The sequence below is a fragment of the Ranitomeya imitator genome, chromosome 3 (assembly GCF_032444005.1).
Source record: "Ranitomeya imitator isolate aRanImi1 chromosome 3, aRanImi1.pri, whole genome shotgun sequence".
In the NCBI taxonomy this organism is placed as follows: Eukaryota; Metazoa; Chordata; class Amphibia; order Anura; family Dendrobatidae; genus Ranitomeya; species Ranitomeya imitator.
In genome coordinates this window covers 230,351,712-230,369,865 of record NC_091284.1, presented here as the reverse complement: position 1 = coordinate 230,369,865, position 18,154 = coordinate 230,351,712, and the positions used below count along the sequence as shown (strand labels likewise).

At 45.4% G+C, this 18,154-nt stretch overlaps 1 protein-coding gene across 4 annotated transcripts in view; it reads left to right on the top strand.

The window, feature by feature from the left end:
- Positions 1-2,937: 2,937 nt before the first annotated feature.
- SLC26A9 (solute carrier family 26 member 9) overlaps positions 2,938-18,154 on the top strand; it is a 183,268-nt gene continuing 168,051 nt past the window's right edge. For all 4 annotated transcript variants that reach the window (XM_069756258.1, XM_069756254.1, XM_069756255.1 and 1 more), the window contains exon 1: positions 2,938-3,049. The gene's annotated coding sequence lies outside the window, so the exon portion shown is untranslated. The remainder of the gene's footprint in view (positions 3,050-18,154) is intronic.

Sequence of the window (18,154 nt, the reverse complement as noted above, 5' to 3'; positions counted from 1 at the left end):
AACGATATTCCACTCATATAGCATTTGGAAACCTCCTAAAACTTCTGCTTTTTGAACTGATTAGGCCATTTATGAGCAATTAATATTCGGGCATCAGGATTATTAATGATGAGACTTTGAATTTGTGGTTTATGAGATGAAGGATCTTGAGTCATACATGTAATGATTTAGCAGGTATGTCAACAACCACTCTAGAAGTTTGTCTTTGCTGAGAACACATTAATCCAATTCCAAATGGCACTTTCCCAAGTAGAGAATGGCATGTAACCATATAGTCAGAGTTCCCAGGGTAAATATGTTTTTAAATCACATTGTGATTTCTTACTCATCATCCAGTCTTCATAATGGCAAAGCTTGAGGTCCAAATTAAAAACAATTCTGAGAATTTTACATTCTTGAGAAATAAAAATGAAACACTTTAAGTAAAGGTTTTAGGTTCTGAAACATTTCAGCAACTTAAGGCCCTAACTTACACATTAGACTAACATCAGCATAATGCTTTCGGGGGCCCCGACTCTCCCAGGACAGATGTTGTTGAGGGAAATTAAAATCTGGCGAGTTCAATTTTTGGTAACAGCCCTCTCCTAGAAAACATAAGAATGTGTGTCAAAGCAAGCACTCCTGTGTATAGGATAATTGGGCGAGATACAAGTAGCTTTGTCTTATCAGCAGCAGCCACTTTAGTCCAGTCTATGGGGCGGATTCATTGTGCACGCTAGTCTTAAGGTACCGTCACACTCTGCGATGCTGCAGCGATATAGACAAAGAGCCGATCGCTGCAGCGTCCCTGTTTAGGTCGCTGTAGAGACGTCAAACACCGGCAACAGCTGAACGATGCAGGAGCGATCCAGTGACGTAACGGCAACTCACTTATCGTTCTCGCTGGTTGTTAGCTCCATGTAAAACATTGCTGGCATCGTTGCTTTTGCTGTCAAACATGACGATACACGCCGACCTGACGACCAAATAAAGTTCTGGACTTCTAGCTCCAACCAGCGATGGCACAGCGGGATCCAGATCGCTGCTGCGTGTCAAACACAACGAGATCGCTATCCAGGACGCTGCAACGTCACGGATTGTTGTCGTTCTCGCTGTAAAGTTGCTGAGTGTGAAGGTACCTTTAATGAAGGGCTTGCTTGGAGAACAATTTGCCAAATTCATTAAGAGGCAAAGGAATAAAGTAACATTTCTGATGTAAGAAAGGCCACCACTCTTGATGAATTTGATAGACAGGCACCTCCCAACCCTGCCCATTTTGGCAGATTTAGTTGAAACTGGCTTAAAAGTGGCAAAAGTCGACTATTTTTTGCGCAACTCTGATGAAAACATTTTGATAAATAGCCTCCTATGTCACTAATTTAAAAAGTTGGAGATTTTGTTATATATAAAGCCATGTTTGATGTTAAAGAATTATTTTGCTAACTGTAACATGGGCACTAGGAAAAAAACCTGGCGGTGTAGAGGGTTCTATGGCTTGTATGTCAATTAATATATATAACATCAATATCAATGTTGGTAGGGGAAAATCCAGAAAAGTCATCCTCTCTATGCTCCCCACTTGTGCCCCTTTGCAGTCTATTTTACAGATGTAGATATAGGGGTAAAGGTGATCTCCTGCTAAAGTCTTAGTGGCAGTTACCACTGGACAACTTCATAGGTCTTGTGAAGTCTACGCCATGTAATGCCAGAGCTGTTTTCGTGGAATGTACAGGGTTTAGGCTGTGTGCACACATTCAGGAAAGTTTGCAGAATTTTCCTGAGCAAATCCGGACTACTTTCGCAGGAAATCCGCTTGCTTTTTTTCGCGTTTTTTGGGCAGATTTTTCCGGAGGTTCTCAATGCAATAATATAGCGGCAAATCCGTGAAAAATCAGCAAAATTAATGAACATGCTGCATTTTTTTCTGCGATGCGTTTTGGTCACAGAAAAAAAAAGCAACATGGGTGCAAAGATTGCGGAATGCATTAAAATTCATGGGATGCATAATGTAACCATTTTCTAAGCGTTTTTGCAGCGGAACACCGCCGAAAAAAAAGCAAAAATAAAAAACGCAAAAAATCCAGAACGTGTGCACATAGACTAAATGTTATGGCTGAAAAGTGTAAGATAGCAAGTTCATGAGTTGCTCAACTCTACTATTTTATATAAAAAAAAACGAATTAAAACAAGTTCCCTCAGACAAGCATACATATATATAGTATAATATCAAAGATGTTATAAGACAATCAATACAATTCAGATATTGATGTAGTTTCATATTTTGCTCGAATTTATTTACGATTCCATATGAGATTATTGACTTTGTATGGACACAGGTGAGCTATAAAAACAGTGATAATTAGTTTTTATGTGGTCCAGTATGGTAAAATGGGAAAGGTTGGGTGCCATTTTTACTCTCTATATGGAAGTTGTAAGGTGAGCAGACAATTCCTAGCACCATGACTTGTGTGTGTGACAGGGATATGGGGTGGTCTGACCACAATGCTTTCCTTCGGGAATTGTACACAAGAAGATGAACATGAAGTGTATTCACAGCCAGGTAAGGGAGGGGGGCTAGTTGACAGCATCCCCTCTAAGCCTTTATCCCTACTGCTCTTTACCTGGAGTTCAATTCTTGGGAAACCTTTGGAGTACTCAATGTGGTCTATTGTCCTAGTGTGTATTTAGGAAATTTCAGAATCAGATCAAGGCAAAAAAGGAAGCAAAGGAGTGGGAGGGCTGATGTAGGAACAAAAAGAGGGCTGTTATGTTCTCCCCACTGCCCCCTCCATTCACTAGCCCACCCCCTTCTCTTCTTATCAGTTTCTCCTATCTCCTGGCTTAAGCCCTGTTATACCTTTCCTAATCACTTCTCATGTGCAACCAATCCACAGCTCCTTACTGCCTCCCTCCTCCCTATTTGCCACTGTTTATAAATGAGTCAGTTGAGATCAGAGAGGAGTGCGCTTCATTTACTTTCTCCCTCCACCTCAAGTACCTCCACTCCAGTAGCCTCTAGCACACCTTGAAACCTATTGGTGAGCTCACACGCTGGATACCAGGCTGCCAGGTAAGAGCTCGACCACACATTTCTGTCATTCTGACCTAGTAGACAGATGGGCATTTCTAAGAGTTTATTAGTGGCTTATATGAGATTTATGGATATTAATTACTTTTTTTTATATTATATACTGTATATAGTTCTAAAAATATTGTTTTTCCACTATGTACGGTAAGTAAGTATCTATCCAGTTAAATGCTCAGTCAATTGACTTTATAAATATAAAGTACTTAGGAAAGTAGAAAACATATCTGAGAACTAGCCCAATAGTATGTATATATATATATATATATATATATATATAAAGATTGAATGGCTTGAATAAAGTAAAGGAATTATTTTGCATAGTTAATTTATGCTCGTCAGGCTAACATATGTGTGTATTTGGGCAGTAGATTAACATCTCTGGCACATATCATCTGTCAGATAGTCCTATTATACCTGTAGCATTTCGTAACTAGACACAGATTTCGGGCTTAATGTTCTCACCTCCTTCTTCTGTACAGGCTTATGGTCATTTTCATATCATCATTTCATAGAGAGACATCAGGAATCAAGTGTCACTTCATCTTCTCGTACCAGTTTCAGAAATTCCACTTTTCTGCATACTGAACGCAGGTTTCAGGAGAATGTCAGCGACTTAATAACCATAATACTCCGCTCAACTTCTTTAAGTTTCCTTAGACTTTATACCTCCTGCTTCAGCATAAGTCCTGCGTGTTCTCATAATTTCTAGTGCTGATCTGTTGTAGTCACTCCTACCAGGTTTAGGTATGGTAAAAGGTTACACATGACATTAATAAGGCTGTGCTATAAGTAATATTAGTATTATTAGTTAGATCAATGCTTTGCGGATCTAATTAAAAAGTAGGAAAAGTTCAAGGAGAAAAAAGGTCATGATAATGCAAACATGTCCTTACATATTTAGCTTAGGAATATTAATACATTTGCCTCTTATCTCGTTCTAATACATCAATGTAAAAGACCAGGTTTGATTTCCGTTAGTCACACATCTCAGGACTTGACGACACATTCCTGTGTCAGCCAGGTTTCAGTCTCTCTCTCCTTTTAACCAAGGTTTGTTGGGGTATGGAGGCAACTTTCACCGGCAACCTATATTTTAGATTGACTTAGTCACACCCCTTCTTCTCTGTGACAACTACTAGCATAAGAATGTTCCATTAAAATCAATATGGTGCAAATAACATTCTTTTGTAACATGATCATATTAAAAAAACTTATAAAGCCGAAATGATGGGTGGGGTAAAACAGGATGGAGGTTAATGTTCTGGCGAATGGCTTCCAGCTGGGTCCAGTAGGTCCATGTTGATTTGACCAATGTTGCATGAACAATTATTACAGATTTAAACCATTTGTGGTGGCTTGGATTCTGTTGAAAGTTGGACTCTTGGAAATACTTCTCAAACTTTTCTTTATTGTTTTTTTTTTTTTTTGGGGGGGGGGCGAAAAATCAAATGACGATGTAAGAGTAAGTAAGTATTTGCTACAGGCCTGCTGAGTTTACTCTTAGTTTCTAGGATCTCCAATAGTAAGTGTTAGAGATGAGCAAAAAAGATTTGCACTACCATGGTCTAACATCCACTTTGACTCTTCATGGCCACTGGACCAGGGCAGAGCGAACTTCCTTTGCCAGCACTTTGATTGTCAGCATCCTGGGATCCTTTTGTGATTACTAAGCCCCCATGATGTCAAGATGTCACTTGAGACCTAATCATTATGCATTACCTGGCGTCATGGATGTTTGTTAGAGAAGGTTTTTCCACCAACATAGAAGAGGATTCTTTACTGTTAGGGCAGTGAGAATCTGGAATTGCTTGCCTGAGGAGGTGGTGATGGCGAACTCAGTCGAGGGGTTCAAGAGAGGCCTGGATGTCTTCCTGGAGCAGAACAATATTGTATCATATAATTATTAGGTTCTGTAGAAGGACGTAGATCTGGGGATTTATTATGATGGAATATAGGCTGAACTGGATGGACAAATGTCTTTTTTCGGCCTTACTAACTATGTTGCTTTGCAATGTAATGTTATTGAGAGGATCTGTTAATCGTATGAAGAGCCCAGGATGTTTGCGATTGAAATGTTGGTTGTAAAAGTTTGTGCTTCCCTGAACCTTTTTATCATCTCTTCTTGTGTATTGTTGTAGAACCCCAATGAGGACTTGTTGGAACCTCAGTTGTCTTGCTATTTTTACATTACTGCATTGTTGCATTTGCATCCCTAGAGTAATCTCACTTGAGTGTTAATATGACAAGGCTAAAAATGTCTTAAATTTCAGCTATATTGCTGGCTGCAAAGGAAAAAAATGTAATATTGAATTTTTCTATAGATGAAAGTGCATATAAAGATAGATAGATAGATAGATAGAGATATAAATATCTCAAAACCAAAGAAATGAGCCGCAGCATAAGCTGATATACATGCAATGTGTAAGAGCACGTTCACACGGTGGCCTTTTCACAGTCAAAACCCAAGAAAAACTAAAAACAAAACAAAAAAAACATATATGTATAGTACCTAGTACTATGATACTGCAAACTGAATCTTTACCACAAGTGACAGAAAACCCAGCTATGCTGTTTCCAGTTGAAATATAGAAGTATTTTCATCCCTCCTTTTCATATTGAATTTAAAGAAGGGGGGCTGTAATGGGCGCAGCTGGATGAAAGCCCCCACATGACTGCGTTGCCAAGAAGGGAGTTTTAGAGTTTTGAATAAAAAAAGGGATCTTATAGGTGATTGGTGGAAATTTTTGAATAAGGGGTGGACCTAGTGGGGAAAGGAGGCAGGGGCTGGAGAAGTGCGGGAAGGATCACTTGTGAGGTGAATCATCAGGAGAGAAGAAGTGTGCAGCTACTCACCATGGCCTCCATAGACAGCCTCGTGGAGCAGCTGCGCAGGGAATCCAGGTCCAGGAGCGATGGATGGCTGGAAGAGCAGCTCACCAGGCTGCTGGGCGACTGCGGGAGCCGGGGCAGCAGGACCAGGAGAACCCGGCCCCCAGAAAGATTGTCCCCCGACATGTCACCGCGCGGCAGGCGCAGGCCGCGGAGCCCCTCCGGGGACCCTGCGGGGGCTGCGGGACGCGGCGCGACCATCCTGCCCGTCCCCCCCTCCGGCAGGAATCCACCCGGCGGCTCTGCCGGCGCGAGGCGGCGACGTGGAGCGGCGACCAGCCAGGCACGGCCCGATGCCAGGGCCGCAGCGGAAGCCAGGGCCGCAACGGAAGTGCGGCCTAGTCCGGGAGCGAGCGGCGGTGCGGCGCCCTCTAGCGGTGCCAGAAGCAGCCGGAGCACAGCGCGGGCAGCGGCGGCAGAGTCAGGAGGAGAAGGGAGCACAGCGACGTCAGCGGTGAGGGCCGCACAGGTAGTGCGGCCTAGTCCGGGATCGAGGGGAAGTGCGGCGCCCCCCAGCGGCGCCAGGAACAGCAGACTTACAGCACAGTCAGCGGCGGCGACAACAGGAGGAGCCAGGAGTCCAGCGACGGCAGCAGTGAGGGGGAGCCATGGAGCAGCGGTGACAGCGGCGGGCTCACCTCCCCTAGGTGGGCCTGGCAGCGGCACGAGACGACAGAGTAGGGCGACGGGCAGGCTGGCATCGGTGGTTCAGCTGGGCCCGGGACGCGTTGGTCGTGGGGCAGGTGCCGGTCGGGCAAGTAGGCCAGGAGGCCGAGGTGGATTGCAAACAGCCGTCAGGTCAAGATCCGCCAGGAGGTCCAGCGACAGGAGTGTATCGCCAGTCTCGGTCCCCCCTGGTGACGTGGAGGCCAGGGGCGCGGGCCTGGGGCAATTCAGCGGCAGCGACGACCCCGGATCTGAGAGCGAACATCCAGAAGATGGCGAACAGCGGGATTCCGGAGACACGGCTGGTGGGGACACAGCACCTGCGCAGCCTCGTGAGTACATGTCTATTCCTATTTCGGTGCCGGGTACGGTGGGGTTAGTGGAGGGGGTAGGGGACGCTGGTTCTGGGCTTCCTGGCGTTAGAGAGCTTTTGGCAGGTATGTCGCATATTTTGAGGCGATTGGACGCGGGGCCAGCAAGTAATATGGGAGGGTCACCTGCTGGGGCTTGGTTGGTGGATCCTGTTAGTACAGCCGGGGGAGGGGGCTCCGGTGAATTAGTGAGGTCTGGGGCGGCCGCGTCGGCCCAGGCAGCTGGGGTGTCAGTGTCGGTTCAAACGGAGACGGGTAAGAAGGATGAGATAAAGTTGGATGATCGGGCAAAAGGGGAGGTCTTTGTGTGCTTTGAGGGTCCCCTCGGTGCCCATTTAAAGAAGGAGGTGAAGGAGAAGATCTGGAAGGATGAATTTGTCGAGATTTTCTCCCTCCTCCCTTTGGAAAAATTTAATCTGGACAAAGGGAAAAAAGATGATAGCAAAAAGGAAGAGGAGGAAAAAAGGCGTTGGCGCCTGATTCCGCAAACGTTTGTTAATTGGCAACAGGCTTTTGCTATCTTGGCCAGTGTGATAGGAGAAAAATTCCCGGAAAATTGCTCGGGTCTTTTCTGTTACTTTGATTCTATTGGTGAGGCACATCGTACGTATGGGGGCCAGGCTTGGCAGCGTTACGATGAACAATTCAGGCAGCGGAAGGCGGTTAGGCCTGAGATAAAATGGGAGCATAAGGACATTGGATTGTGGCTGAAGGTGATGGCCCCTGTGAGGTACGGGCAGTCCTTTCAAGGGGGCGCGGGGAGTAGTAGTCAGCAATCAGGACAAGGGGGAGGAGGAGGACAGGGGTATCAAGGGGCGAAGGAAAAAACGGGAACGTGCTGGCAGTTCAATGACGGCCAGTGCAAGTATGGCAATACCTGCAGGTTTAAGCACGTGTGTTCCCATTGTAGCGGAGCTTCACACGGGGCTTCAAAATGTTTCAGAAAAGCAAGGGGCAAGCCAGCAGGGGGTAGCGGTCATGGGGGTGACGCCGGTGAGGCTTCAAAAGATGGCCCCTTATCTAAGTAGATATCCGGACCGGTTGAAGGCGGTGGTGATTAGGGACGGTTTTGCTGAAGGTTTTAGGATTCCTCACCCGAATCATACGGTCCCCTTTTCTACAAAAAATCTGAGGTCAGCAAGTTTACATGCGGATGTTGTTTCGAGTAAGTTAGCAAAAGAGGTGGAGTTAGGAAGAATGGCGGGCCCGTTTAGTTCGCTGCCTATGGAAGGGGTGATCGTTTCTCCATTGGGGGTGGTGCCCAAGAAGGAGCCAAATAAGTTTCGTTTAATCCAGCACCTATCGTACCCAAAAGGTTGTTCTGTTAACGATGGCATTGCGGAGGAATTATGCTCGGTTGTATACACGTCGTTCGATGCGGCAGTGCAATGGGTTCGTATGTACGGAGCGGGGGCCTTGATGGCGAAGACAGACATCGAGTCTGCCTTTCGGCTTCTGCCGGTACATCCGGAGAGCATTCCGTTACTAGGTTGTTTTTGGAATGGAGAATTTTATTTAGACAGGTGTTTGCCGATGGGCTGTTCCATTTCTTGCTCGTTGTTTGAAACTTTCAGTACTTTTTTGGAATGGGTTGTTAGAGACGTTTCTGATGTTGCTTCGGTCATTCATTATTTGGATGACTTCATGTTTGTGGGCCCCCCGGACTCTGCGGTTTGCGGTAATTTATTGGCCACCATGGAATGGGTGTCCGGGCATTTCGGGGTCCCTTTGGCGCAGGAGAAAACAGAGGGTCCCTGTACGGTCTTAAGTTTTCTCGGGATTCTTATCGATTCTAGAAAGATGGAATGCAGGTTGCCCGACGACAAATTGTTGTTGCTGAAGCAGGAGGTGTCCAGAATCGGAAAATTGAGGAAAGTGACGTTGAAGGAGTTACAGTCGTTGCTAGGGCGCTTAAATTTTGCGTGCCGGATCATGCCTATGGGCCGGATTTTTTGCCGAAGGTTGTCCAGAGCTACGGCGGGAGTCCGTGCAGCTCATCATTTCATACGTTTGAGCCGGGAGCACAAGGACGATCTGTTGGTTTGGCAGCGTTTCTTGGAAAATTATAATGGCAGATCATTGATTCAGCAGGAGGATTTGAACGCCTTTGATTGTGAAATTTATACGGACGCAGCAGGGGGAGCCGGTTATGGCGCCTACTGTGCAGGCAAATGGAGTGTCGGAGTGTGGCCGGAAGAATGGCGGCAAAACGGGCTAACCAAAAATTTGGCATTGTTGGAGTTGTTCCCAATTGTAGTGGCAGCGTTTATTTGGGGCGAGAATTTTAAGGATCGTCGGGTACGATTCCATTGTGATAACTTGAGTGTCGTGTCAGTTATCAACAGTTTATCTTCCTCTTCTCCCCCCGTGATTAGGTTGGTTAGGGAATTGGTGTTGAGGTGTTTGGAATTGAATTCGTGGATTTCGGCGGTGCATGTACCAGGTGTCCAAAACAATATAGCTGATGCTTTATCTCGTTTTCAGTGGGACCGATTCCGGGAACTGGCGCCAGATTCGGAACCTACAGGAGCGGGATGTCCTTCGCATCTGTGGCAGATTGTTGCGGAAGGGGAGGTCGCTTGATACAGGCCTCACTGTCGAGCAGGACATGGTCGGATTATGCAGCGGCGTGGGAGATGTGGGAAGGTTGGTTGGTCCAATGCGGCCCAGTGGAATCCGACGGCGATAAGATTATGGCTCTGCTGGCTTTGATGGGTAAGGCGGCCGAATGGGGATGGTCCGTTTCGAGGTTAAACAAAGTTGTTGCGGGTCTGGCCTTTGGTTTTCGGTTGCAAGGTTCAGCTGATCTGACAAAAGATTTTTTGATAAGGCAGGCTTTGAAGGGTTTTCGGAAGGGCAATGTGTCTTTTGATAAGCGTAGGCCGATTTCTTTTGGTATGCTGGAACGGCTTGGGGAGGCTTTGGGCGGTATTTGTAGTTCGCAGTTTGAGGTTGTATTGTTTAGGTTAGCCTTCTCTTTAGCGTTCTTTGGCGCTTTGCGCCTGGGGGAGCTGGTGTCCCCAAATAAAAATAAGGTGGGTGGTCTGTTAGCGGAAGATGTTGACTTTTGGGCAGGAGGTATTGTATTTTGGATCAGGCGTTCTAAGACTGATCAGCTTGGTAGGGGTAGGCGAGTGGTGCTGGGGAGAGTTGACGGTAGCGGGATGTGCCCGCAGCACTGTTTGGAATCTTATTGGCGTCTGTCGGCACTGAGGGCAGGCCCTTTGTTACGACATCAGAACGGGGAATTTTTGTCGCGCTACCAATTTACGGCGCTGTTGAAGAGGGGTTTGGGATCGTTGGGTGTTGACCCGAAGAATTTCGGGTCGCATTCATTTCGAATTGGTGCTGCGTCCGAGGCGGATGGTCTGGGCCTAGGCGTTGATGTTATCAAAAGAATAGGCAGATGGAGTTCGGATCGATATCTGTCTTATATTAGGAATTAGGTCTGTGGGGGAGAGAGCCTTGTTATGGTGTTAATCATTGTTGTGTTTTTTCAGGTCGAACCTCCCTCCTGGCATGGATTATCGGACATTCATTTGTTCATTGGGGTGCGCTTCGTGCGGATGTCAGGCGAAATGGTAGGCAATTAGGCTTTGTAAGGGATTCGGTGGTTATTAGATGGTTGGGATTCCGGGGTATGTTATGGCGGAGTTTGTTGCCGGCAGTTGCCAACGCCGCTAGATTGGATCGACCCCCGGACATTTTGGTGGTTCACCTTGGAGGAAATGATTTGGGAGTTAGGCCAGTGAGGGAGTTGATCAGAGACATTCGTTTTGATTTTTTACGGTTGTGGGTATCTTTCCCGGGTGTTGTGACGGTGTGGTCGGACATTGTACCAAGGCGGAAGTGGCGTGATGTACGGTCCCATAGAGGGATCAATAGAGCCCGGGTGAAGCTGAATAGGGCGGTGGCAGGATTTGTGTCTCGGAACGGGGGTATTGCCGTTAGACATTTGGAGCTGGAGGATGGGATTGGCAATTATTGGAGGGATGATGGAGTGCATCTTAATGATGTTGGTATGGATTTATGGGCACTCGGGCTACAGGAAGGAGTCGAGAGAGCTTTGGTGGCGGTGGGGCACTCACGAGCCTGAGGTGGTCAGGGCTGTTCGTGTGTGGCGGGGGGTGGGGTTCTTGGAGGTGGTGATGACGTTTTTACGGGGTTGATCTGGCTTTTGTTTACGGGCTCTGGACGGGGAATTTACCTCGGGAGCTTTGGGGTTTTGGTTTGCCCGAAATGGGTTACATGGTGCCCTTGAGCTGGTGGTCACGGCTGAGGGTAAAGAAGTGTTTGGTTTTAAAGTTGGTGGTGGCTTTATGCCTATTTTTGAGCCAGATTTCTTACCCCCAAGAACCCTCCCCTCCAGGTTTTTTACATATGGTATATATGTTGTTATTTATGTTATTGTTTGTTTAATAAAATGGCCGCTGTGGCCAAAATTATCCAAAGAAATTTACGTGTTGGTGTTTAATTTAAATTTACAGGAGAAGGGGAGAATGGCCCCCTGGGGATGGGGTGGGGGTCAGGAAGATTGAGTACGGGAAAGACCCTGTTTTGGCGATACGCGGTCAAGAAGGGGGGCTGTAATGGGCGCAGCTGGATGAAAGCCCCCACATGACTGCGTTGCCAAGAAGGGAGTTTTAGAGTTTTGAATAAAAAAAGGGATCTTATAGGTGATTGGTGGAAATTTTTGAATAAGGGGTGGACCTAGTGGGGAAAGGAGGCAGGGGCTGGAGAAGTGCGGGAAGGATCACTTGTGAGGTGAATCATCAGGAGAGAAGCCCACCCTCCCTCCCTTTATTGTGGATTAGTTTAAGTGAACAGTTTGATGGAGGGGTAGCCGGGGAGTTGGGTTTTTTCTCATCTCGGTTTTTTAATCAGTTATTGCCAGAGGGGAGTTTTCGTTATCATTGTCACAGTGGCAGTTTTGGCGGGGGGTGGGGTTCTTGGAGGTGGTGATGACGTTTTTACGGGGTTGATCTGGCTTTTGTTTACGGGCTCTGGACGGGGAATTTACCTCGGGAGCTTTGGGGTTTTGGTTTGCCCGAAATGGGTTACATGGTGCCCTTGAGCTGGTGGTCACGGCTGAGGGTAAAGAAGTGTTTGGTTTTAAAGTTGGTGGTGGCTTTATGCCTATTTTTGAGCCAGATTTCTTACCCCCAAGAACCCTCCCCTCCAGGTTTTTTACATATGGTATATATGTTGTTATTTATGTTATTGTTTGTTTAATAAAATGGCCGCTGTGGCCAAAATTATCCAAAGAAATTTACGTGTTGGTGTTTAATTTAAATTTACAGGAGAAGGGGAGAATGGCCCCCTGGGGATGGGGTGGGGGTCAGGAAGATTGAGTACGGGAAAGACCCTGTTTTGGCGATACGCGGTCATGAAGGTCATTAGTATTTTTCTAACTTGAAAACTGATTCTCATTTGAAACACTTTAATCAGGTTGAATGTCAATTTCTGTCGTCTGTTGCAGTAAAGGGTGGTGGGAAATGACCCAGTGTCGGGAAGGATTGGCCATACTGTAATTCTGGTCACAATGCTGATGCATACATATGATAGCAAATAGGAGGTCAACAGAAGCAAGACTTTTCACCTCCTAATATACAGATTAGTTGCCAGTTCTTCTGTTTTAACTCTTTCATCATTTCTTTTCCAGTAGCTATTGGGTTAGTAACACATTTTACAGAAAGGACTCTGTCAAAGTGACTTCTAAACTTGACTCAATGTTATCAAGGAGTAAGGCACTCATAACTGGAAAAAGTGATACGGGACTGATATGATATGAAAAGGGAAGTGTTAACTCTTTAGTACCTTCAATAATGATTTTGTGATGTCATTTTACTTTAACAGGAGTATAAAAATTAATTTTAATGCTGTATGTAATGAGATTCCAGATTATTAGTTGCCATAAGGAAAAACACAACATAATAATAATAAATAATAAATAATAATAATAAATTATTTTCCCTATAGAAAATAAAAGGGGACTATTAGAAAAAACTAGATTTTTTGTTCACACAGTTAATGGATATGCAAGCATTCAAATACACTTATAAGGTCAAAATTATTTATATGGAACCTTATATATCACAGATATTTAAGATAAAACATAACTTTTATTATGCCTAAAATTCAAGACTTTAACATAGATAAACCAAGCAACCGTGCTGGCTACCAACACCCTATATATTTGTCACCTATTATCAAATGCCTACCTATCAGCGGAGGTTGGCACCCTAAACACAATACGAGAATGGCGCCCCTGTTGCTCGGTGGCTAGCCCTCAGTCTCCTAGATGTCCCTATATTGGTGAATCACATGGTCACCCATTTATACAAACATAGAAAGGAGTGTATAGGGATTGCTGCTGACCAGTAGGGTGCCAACTAGTGATGAGCGAGTATACTCGTTGCTCACGTTTTCCCGAGCACGCTCGGGTGACCTCCGGGTATTTATGACTGCTCGGAGGTTTAGTTTTCATTAAGGCAGCTGAATGTTTTACAGCTACTAGCAAGGCTGAGTATATATGGGGGTTTCAGTGCATCCTCTATTTTGCTACATCTGATGCACTGTTCTTTTTAGCTGTTTGCTGCTCATTCACGTTTGTCCTTGTTATATAGTGGATTTGACCATTGTAATTTAATGTTCTAAACTTTTTTCAATAAATGTTATACTTATTAATACCCCGTTTTGGTATGGATCTTCTGTATATCACTGTATCTGATGCTTTGTCATCCGTTTAGTCATATTTAGTATCCATTTCCGCACTTAGTGGGTGTTCGGTTCTTCCTTTTTTTGGGGGGTTTTTATGTATATGTGGGGGTTGCCTGGTTGCTAGGGAATCCCCACATGTATTCAGCCTGGCTAGTAGCTGTAAATCATTCAGCTGAGGCGATTAAAACTAAATTTCCGAGCAGTCATAAATACTCGGAGGTCACCCGAGCGTGCTCAGGAAAACCTGAGCAACGAGTACACTCGCCCATCACTAGTGCCAACCTCTGCTTTAGGAAGGCTACACAGTAATAGGAAACAGTATAGCAAGGTACTATATTTATGCACTTGTCACTTTATTGTTGTGTTGTTAAGCTCACCTCCTTTTTGCACATGCTTTCTACTTTTGTCTACCTCATTATTAATCCTCAAACGGCAATCCCTATACACTCCTTTCTATCTATGTATATAATTGTCTAAGGGGTACTTCCGTCTGTCTGTCTGTCTGTCTGTCTGCAACTTCCGTAACAGAAATCCTGCGTCGCTGATTGGTCTCGCCAGCTGCCTGTCATGGCTGCCGCGACCAATCAGTGACGGGCACAGTCGATTAGTTCCTCCTTACTCCCCGCAGTCAGTGCCTGGCGCCCGCATACTCCCCTCCGGTCACCGCTCACACAGGGTTAATGCCAGCGGTGACGGACTGCGTTATGCCACGGGTAACGCACTCTGCTACCGCTGCTATTAACCCGTGTGCCTCCAACTTTTTACTATTGTTGCTGCCAATGCAGCATCAAGAGTAAAAACATATAACGTTAAAAATAAAAAAAATAAAAAAACCTGCTATACTCACTCTCCGTAGTCCGCCAAGCCGCGCGCAGCCTCCGCCATCTTCCGTTCCCAGAGATGCATTGCGAAATTACCCAGAAGACTTAGCGGTCTCGCGAGACCGCTAAGTCATCTGGGTAATTTTGCAATGCATCCTGGGAACGGAAGATGGCGGCAGCCGCGCGTGCATCGCCAGTGCTTCACTGGATTGGATCCCGGCGGGTGAGTATGTAACAATTTTTTTTTTTAATTATTTTTTTTAACAGGGATATGGTGCCCACACTGCCGTATACTATGTGGGCTGTGTTAGATACCGCGTGGCTGCTATAAACTACCTGGCCAGTGTTAGATGCTATGTGGGCTGTGTTATGTACTGCGTGGGGTGTGCTATATATTACGTGGCCAGTGTTATATACTGCGTGGGCTGTGTAATATACCGCGTGGCTGCAATATATAACCTGGCCAGTGTTATACAGTATACTGCGTGGGCTGTGCTATATATTACATGGGCAGTGTTATATACTGCGTGGCCTGTGTTATATACTACGTCACCTGTGTTATATACTGCGTGGCTGCTATATACTGCTATATACTGCGTGGCCTGTGTTATATAGTACATGGGCTGTGTTATATACTGTTTGGGCTGTGTTATATACTGCGTGGCCACTCTTATAAATTGCGTGGCCTGTATTAACGCATCGGTTATTCTACAATATGTACAGTTAGGTCCATATATATTTGGACAGAGACAACATTTTTCTAATTTTGGTTATAGACATTACCACAATGAATTTTAAACAAAACAACTCAGATGCAGTTGAAGTTCAGACTTTCAGCTTTCATTTGAGGGTATCCACATTAAAATTGGATGAAGGGTTTAGGAGTTTCAGCTCCTTAACATGTGCCACCCTGTTTTTAAAAGGACCAAAAGTAATTGGACAATTGACTCCAATGCTATTTCATGGACAGGTGAGGGCAATCCCTTCGTTCTGTCATTCTCAATTAAGCAGATAAAAGGCCTGGAGTTGATTTGAGGTGTGCTGCTTGCATTCGGAAGGTTTTGCTGTGAAGTGAACATGCGATCAAAGGAGCTCTCTATGCGGGTAGAAACAAGCCATCCCTAAGCTGAGAAAACAGAACAAAACAATCCAAGAAATTGCTATAATATTAGGAGTGGCAAAATCTACAGTTTGGTACATCCTGAGAAAGAAAGAAAGCACTGGTGAACTCATCAATGCAAAAAGACCTGGGCGCCCACGGAAGACAACAGTGGTGGATGATCGCAGAATATTCTCCATGGTGAAGAGAAACCCCTTCACAACAGCCAACCAAGTGAACAACACTCTCCAGGAGGTAAGCATATCAATATCCAAATCTACCATAAAGAGAAGACTGCATGAAAATAAATACAGAGGGTTCACTGCATGGTGCAAGCCACTCATAAGAATCAAGAATAAAAAGGCTAGACTGGACTTTGCTAAAAAACATCTAAAAAAGCCAGCACAGTTCTGGGAGATATATGGAGGAGACAGGTTGTGGATGGCTTTGTAGGTCAGTATTAGCAATTTGAACTGGATACGCTGAGGGAATGGGAGCCAGTGAAGAGATTTGCAGAGGGGGGAAGCGGAGGAGTAGCGAGGAGAGAGATGGATTAGTTGGGCAGCAGAGTTAAGGATGGACTGGAGAGGTGCAAGGGTGTTAGCAGGGAGGCCACAGAAAAGGATGTTGCAGTAGTCAAGGCGGGAAATGATGAGGGCGTGCACAAGCATTTTAGTAGATTGGGGGTTGAGGAAAGGACGGATCCTGGAGATATTTTTGAGCTGGAGGCGACAGGAGGTGGAAAGAGCTTGGATGTGTGGTTTGAAGGACAGGGCAGAGTCGAAGGTTACTCCGAGGCAGCGGACTTCGGGTACAGGGGAAAGCATGATGTCATTGACTGCGATAGATAGGTCAAGTAAGGAAGATTTGTGGGATGGAGGAAAGATGATGAGTTCAGATTTGTCCACATTGAGTTTGAGGAAGCGAGAGGAGAAGAAGGAGGATATGGCTGATAGGCACTCTGGGATTCTGGACAGCAGAGCGGTGACGTCTGGGCCAGAGAGGTAGATCTGAGTGTCGTCAGCATAGAGGTGGTACTGGAATCCATGGGACTTTATGAGTTGTCCCAAGCCAAGTGTATAGATTGAGAAGAGTAGGGGTCCTAGAACAGAGCCTTGGGGGACTCCAACAGAGAGAGGGTGGGATGAGGAGGTAGTATGGGAGTGGGAAACGCTGAATGTGCGGTTGGAAAGGTACGAGGCGATCCAGGATAGGGCGAGGTCTTTGATGCCAAAGGAGGAGAGGATCTGTAGTAGGAGGCAGTGGTCAACTGTGTCGAAAGCAGAGGACAGGTCTAGAAGGAGGAGTACAGAGTATTGTCCAGTAGCTTTGGCGGTAAGTAGGTCGTTAGTGATTTTGGTCAGGGCAGTCTCAGTTGAGTGATGGGGGCGGAAACCAGATTGTAGATTGTCGTACAACAAGTTAGATGAGAGGTGGGAGGAGAGTTCAGCATGGTGCCAACCTCCGCTGATAGGTAGGCATTTGATAATAGGTGACAAATATATAGGGTGTTGGTAGCCTGCACGGTTGTTTGGTCTATGTACGTTAATGTCTTGAATTTTAGGCATAATAAAAGTTATATTTTATCTTAACTATCTGTGATATATGCAAGCATTCACTGAAAAAAATCAGCTCACCTTGACCGACGTTTTACACAAACCAAACAATATTAGAAAGCAATAGAACTACAAGGGGCAGCCAATGAGGCTCTTATGAGGTCATTGCAGAGTGGTGCAAAAGGTTAGCTATGTTCATTATTTTAACGGTGGCGAAACATTGTGATTAGAAGGTTTACACAGTAAAATATTTGCAGATGATACAAAACTATGTAAAGCAGTTAATACAAGAGAAGATAGTATTCTGCTACAGATGGATCTGGATAAGTTGGAAACTTGGGCTGAAAGGTGGCAGATGAGGTTTAACAATGATAAATGTAAGGTTATACACATGGGAAGAGGGAATCAATATCACCATTACACACTGAACGGGAAACCACTGGGTAAATCTGACAGGGAGAAGGACTTGGGGATCCTAGTTAATGATAAACTTACCTGGAGCAGCCAGTGCCAGGCAGCAGCTGCCAAGGCAAACAGGATCATGGGGTGCATTAAAAGAGGTCTGGATACACATGATGAGAGCATTATACTGCCTCTGTACAAATCCCTAGTTAGACCGCACATGGAGTACTGTGTCCAGTTTTGGGCACCGGTGCTCAGGAAGGATATAATGGAACTAGAGAGAGTACAAAGGAGGGCAACAAAATTAATAAAGGGGATGGGAGAACTACAATACCCAGATAGATTAGCGAAATTAGGATTATTTAGTCTAGAAAAAAGACGACTGAGGGGCGATCTAATAACCATGTATAAGTATATAAGGGGACAATACAAATATCTCGCTGAGGATCTGTTTATACCAAGGAAGGTGACGGGCACAAGGGGGCATTCTTTGCGTCTGGAGGAGAGAAGGTTTTTCCACCAACATAGAAGAGGATTCTTTACTGTTAGGGCAGTGAGAATCT